Source organism: Tachysurus fulvidraco, chromosome 24 (assembly GCF_022655615.1).
Source record: "Tachysurus fulvidraco isolate hzauxx_2018 chromosome 24, HZAU_PFXX_2.0, whole genome shotgun sequence".
NCBI classification, from domain to species: Eukaryota; Metazoa; Chordata; class Actinopteri; order Siluriformes; family Bagridae; genus Tachysurus; species Tachysurus fulvidraco.
In genome coordinates this window covers 849,231-855,230 of record NC_062541.1, presented here as the reverse complement: position 1 = coordinate 855,230, position 6,000 = coordinate 849,231, and the positions used below count along the sequence as shown (strand labels likewise).

General features: G+C 39.6%; 1 long non-coding RNA gene across 1 annotated transcript; it reads right to left on the bottom strand.

Annotated features, from left to right (window-relative positions):
* Positions 1 to 243: 243 nt before the first annotated feature.
* Positions 244 to 3,200, bottom strand: LOC113662961. Its single transcript, XR_007139429.1, has 4 exons — positions 2,900 to 3,200; positions 1,131 to 1,247; positions 649 to 697; positions 244 to 253 (listed from the first exon to the last, which is right to left on the bottom strand). It is a non-coding gene; the product is annotated as an uncharacterized LOC113662961 (long non-coding RNA).
* Between the last annotated feature and the right edge of the window lie 2,800 nt (positions 3,201 to 6,000).

The following is a 6,000-nucleotide window of genomic DNA, read 5'->3' as shown; positions in this document are numbered from 1 at the left end:
TCTCTAAAGTGAAGCTGATGGAATAAAGTCATGACTCAGAGCTCTTACTGTTGTGCAGTGTGTTAGCGAGATCTGTGTGGTTCATGTTCTTCAGGACGTGCAGTGTGATCTTCAGCGCTCCGTCTCTGACACTGTGCAGATCCTCCTCATCCTCCCCCTCCCTCTCAGTGCATGCTGGGTAATCTGGACTCAGGAGCTTCCTAAACCTCTTCAGCTCATTCTTTATCAGAGTGATGACTTTGTGTTCCAGCTCCTGGTTAGAAACACACAGGAACAGATGTAAATATTATCATGTTACAGTGAGAGAGACTTTTATTTTATCACAAGAATAAAAGTCTATTTTTATTATCACATTTAAAACTCATACAACTGATTACCCATAATGCTGCTGCACATCAAGACATGACAAGGGATCACAACACACACATTACACACAACACACACACATTACACACTTTAAACACAACACACACATTACACACTTTAATCACAACACACACTTTAAACACAACACACACATTACACACTTTAAACACAACACACACAACACACACATTACACACACATTACACACTTTAAAAACAACACACACATTACACACTTTAAAAACAACACACACATTACACACTTTAAAAACAACACACACACCTTGAATATGGAGTCCAGCTGATTTGTGCTGATGTTTGATTTTTGTGGTCTGTGAACAAACAAAACCCATCATGTAATATGGACTATATGTATTCATAGCTGCACAAATCACACACTAATAAATACACACACAGATATTTAACACTATCCTCTTAACACAATACACTGATTTCAGGATTTCCTAACTGACACCAACATGTTTAGAAACAAATGTTTGAATAAATGAATAAAATCTTTATATTGTCATTAATGTCCCAGGTGTAAATGTTCTTCTGTAGCACCACAGACCCTCCAGCTCAGGGACTGCAGACTGAACTGAACTCTTAAAGCACTTTTCCTCACTGCCAGTCCGAGAGCTGCAGCACTGCACAGTTTAGTGTTTTACTGCTTCAACACCTGATAAAGCTCATGAAGGGCTTCATAATGAGACGAGTGAGTTTGATCAGGTGGAACACTGCTGTAAAACACCTCACTATACTGACCTCACATCAGTAGAACTGTCTCTGTCTCTGAAGTCAATTGGACGATTTATCGACCGGTCACTCTTCATGGACACACAGCTGGGTTCTGGTGAGTCTGATCTTTTTCCCTTCATCATTCTAGAACAGAAATATCAGCAATAATTAATACTCAGCACCGTTAAACAATGTGTTCATCATTAAACACCAATAATTCCACCTTTTTATTCAGGTATTAATATTCTAAATAAACTGCAAACAAAAAATATACATTTATTTTGTCTTCACATTCTTTCTTGTAACTCCTCTAAGTCACACACTTACTGTACCTGTAAGGCTCATTATGCAGCTCATTATGCAGGCCTTTGTCTTCTCAGGTTTGAATCACACTAATATTCATGATACATGACGCCTACTCGCATATGCACTTTACTAGGGTTTTTCCTACAGTGAAAATTTTTGCCGGCCGCCAAAACGATTTTTTGTCCCACCAAAGCCTTATTTGATCTGTAATTTGGTTTTGTGAGTGAATGTTTCACGTGGAGCTTTCGGAGAATATTTTTGCTGAATAACCGCTGGGTGTGAATTGCAGTAAAAAAAAAAGTTGCCTTATCTTCTCTTACAACTTATGACCAGCATTCTGCGCATGCAGTGGACATAACTTTAAATAAACGCAGTTTGTGTGTTGACAAATCTTTCATGATGTCCTAACAGCCAGGATTCCCACACAACACGTCCACTAAAGTCCGATTCGTGACCTAATAAGTCCTTTGAGTCGATTGATTATAACGAATGGTTAAAGCAGTCAGTCTGCCTGTCTGTGTCTGAATCGGTGTATAACAAATCATTACTTCTTAGAAGAACATACACGTCTGAAATGAGAAAGTAAGTGTGTTTACCCCATTTAGCAAGTGTTTAGTAACATTTAGCATTAATAATCCACAGTATGTATAGGCAATGTGTAGTAAATTACTTATAAAATCATTTAGTTTAAAGTTAGACTGGAGTGAGATGAAACTAGATCAAAGCACAAAGCAAGCTGTTGCTAGCTAGCTGCTAATTTAATTAAATTTTACTTTGGTATCGATGATGTTTACATGTAAAATAAGTTGTAATCGGTTTCTTTTACTATCTAGCCTGACTGTGATCATTTTTTCATGAATAAATAGGATAAGAAAAAATCACAAACTGTTTCCTTGTATTTATCTTAAATTTAACATTTATTGTCAGTATTGGGCTTGTGGATCATGTGGGTACTAGGGTACTCTTTGCTGTGTGTGGATAACCATGTCGGTCAGCCACCACTGAAGACCAATTTTGACCCAGGAAAAACCCTGTTTACAAACAAAAAGTGTCTTAGAAAATTGAAATAAATATATTGTTTTCTCTGAGCGAGTAAACAAGATGATTTAAGATGACTCTAGGCTACAAGATCCAGTTGTCAAAAGTCCTGTGAACCAACGTTCTGTACGTGTTTTATGGCCTTATTCAAGTGATTTATAATGTTTCATTTTTCACTAACCACACAAACATTGTTTTCAGTAGTAATAAAATAAACCTTACACCCTTTTTTATCAGTCTGGGAAGTGACAGACTGAGATCATAATAAGTTCATAAGCTCAACAAGCTTAAATTAAACCCTGAATCAGCACAGAGTTCACTTACAGGAAATAGTCACGCTATCAAGTTATAAAACAACCTGTGTACATTAAAGCTTCAGTACAAACCCACAAAACTCTTCTGTATCTAGTGTCACTTCAGTGTGTTTATATATTAGAGCTTTAGATACTCACTGTGTTTTTACTCCTCAAATCTTTTACTGTTCACTCGTCACTAAATGGAGCTGCTGACTTTCACTTTCATTACAGTTTATACTGCAGAGGGGGGAAGGGCAGTGACACAACGCCCAAGTTCCAACGCCCATGTATTTCAGAAAGCATGCGTGTGGTCAATGTTGTAGGTAAAACGCGGAATGGAGTGTAATTTATTACGGCATTCCTCCATAGATATCTACACTAGATGTCGCCTTGTATAGGGCAGTACATTGGAACGAATGCGTCAATAAAGCCGCCATCTTGGTACAGGGGACCCCCTCCTCTTTAATGCATCAGCGTCAATGTAGGCAAAGACATAAAACCACCATAAATCGTCATGAATGCAATTTTCTAGTTTTTTTGGTTCATTCCAAATGTCAGACATGTATTCCAGAGAAAATTTAAGGTTTTGATATGAAGATAATCTCCTTTTTCAAATATAATGCATAGTGCTAATAGGTGTAAGTTTATTTATTACATTCTTCCACTTGAGTAAACTTCAAATGAACAATCACTACTTACCTTATAGCCTACTGCATGTAACACTGCTACAATGGTTTGACTATACATGTTCATTTAAACATTTAAATTGTATTGGTTTATTAAATATGATACACAAATTTGAGAGGAACATAATGTGAAAGTTAGATAGTTGAGGTGCCAAAGACCGTTCAATCTTTTATTTATTCTTTTCCCACAATACTTTTGCCACATTAAATAGGTATGTACTAAAGTCACATAAACCAAAAAAACAAACAAAAAAACAAAAACGAAGTTTGACTTTTGAGGCTGAACTTGTGTGTTACACTGCCAAGCTAACTGGTGACATCCTTCCAGGACTTTCAGCTGAGTTAACCATTTAAAACTAAGAGTTTAGTTTCCCTGCAACAACAACATGACCTTACACAGTTTCTTCCTGACACTTTTGCTCTGCAGTTTCAGAGTATGAACCTTTACGACATGGTGTTGTCTCAACTTATGAAAAGAGCAGACAGCCAGTGACATTAAGCTAAAGTGATGGTTGTTTATGCCATCTTGAGTCTCAACAGTGTGATCACAAAGACCAAATATGTCCTCAGTGCCTACTTCTGCTTTCACGACTGTTTAATAGAGATACTTGGGAATCTAAAAACAGATTCAGATTCAGGTAATTTTATTTATGAAGAAAGGATTGAGTTGATGAGTTATGAAGTGTTTTGAAGTGTTTTGTGTGTGTGTGTGTGTGTGTGTGTGTGTGTGTGTGTGTGTGTGTGTGTTTCAGCAGCGTTTGATACGGTCAACCACAATACTCTCTTATCCACCCTCAGGAGTCTTGTGATTTGCGGAACAGCTTGGGAATGGGTTGCTTCCTACCTGGAAGGACGCTCATATCAGCTAACATGGAGGGGAGTGACATCTGCTCCACACAGACTCTCCACTGGCGTCCCACAGGGCTCAGTACTTGGTCCTCTTCTTTTCTCCCTGTATAATCACACTCTTGGTGAAGTTATTTCCTCACATGGGTTCTCTTACCACTGCTATGCTGATGATACACAACTTATCTTCTCTTTCCCACCCTCAGATGCCACAGCTTCTGATCGGATCTCAGGATGTCTGGCAGAAATTTCATCATGGAATTTCATCATGGATGACGGCTCATCAGTTAAAGCTCAATCACAGCAAAACTGAACTGCTTTTCATCCCAGGTGATTCATCCCCAGGTCATGATCTTGCTATATCCTTGCACAACGATCTGATCTCCCCTTCAGCCACAGCTCGCAACCTTGGGGTAACCATGGACAATCAACTGTCCTTTTCCTCTCATGTTGCTAATGTGACTCGCTCATGTCGGTTTCTTCTCTACAACATTAGAAGGATTCGGCCATTTTTGTCCACACAGACTGCCCAGGTACTTGTTTAGTCTCTTGTCATTTCTAGACTGGATTACTGCAATGCACTGTTGGCAGGTCTACATATGAATGCAATCCGTCCTCTGCAAATGATCCAAAATGCAGCTGCCCGGCTTGTTTTCCAACCTGCCAAAGTTCTCGCATACCACCTCGCTGCTGCAATCCCTCCACTTGCTTCCGGTAGCTGCACGCATCCGATTGAAAACACTGATGCTGGCCTACAAAGCCAAAAATGGACCAGCTCCCTCTTACCTCAAAGCCCTCATCATTCCTCACACTGCACCCCGCAACCTCCGATCTACCAGCACTGCTCGACTGGTTCCACCATCTCTCAGGGTAAGAGGCTACTAGACACTTTTCTGTTCTGGTACCAAGGTGGTGGAATGAACTTCCCCTAGAGGTCCGGACAGCTGAGTCACTGGCTATTTTCAAGCGGCGGTTGAAGACCTACTTATTCAGGAAACACTTCAACTAGCACTTCTTTCCTTATGTTTTGCATTAAAAAAAAAAAAAAAACACAACCTTTGACACTTTTTTATTGTAACTTTGAACAAATGTTTTAAACTCATGGTATCTTAAGTATGTAACCTAGTGAGCAGCATTAATATATTCAATGTTAGAGATTTAAGCACTTATGTACGTCGCTCTGGATAAGGGCGTCTGCCAAATGCTGTAAATGTAAATATGTGTGTGTTGACAAATCTTTCGCGATAAAGATAAAGGCAAGTTGGTGATGCAGATGGCTGCCTCGACACGACTCTCTCTAGTACTTTTTTTTGTTTACTTTCTGTGTTCGGTTACCCTACCGTGATAACTTACACTAGAGAAGAACTGCATAACATCACTCCAGACAACTTTTCACCAGTTTTCACGAACCCGGATAGTTTTTTGGAAATCTTAGTTGGAGGAGCAGCTGCGCTCTATGGTACATGGAGGAAACGCTGGCGAGGGAAGCGCGCTGGTGCGCTAGTGAAGCTGCAACAGAGGGGATTTAGAACTGCGCTCCCATCGATTGACCTGGCGAACCTCCGCTCACTGCAGAACAAAGAACAAAATGGACAAACTGATTCTTCTCAACGGATCAAACAAGGACTTTTCATGCTCTGCTGCTCTCTGTTTTACTGAAACTTGGTTCAGTTACTCAATCCTGGACAGTGGATTACTTCTCTCGGGCTTCCACTTACACTGTGC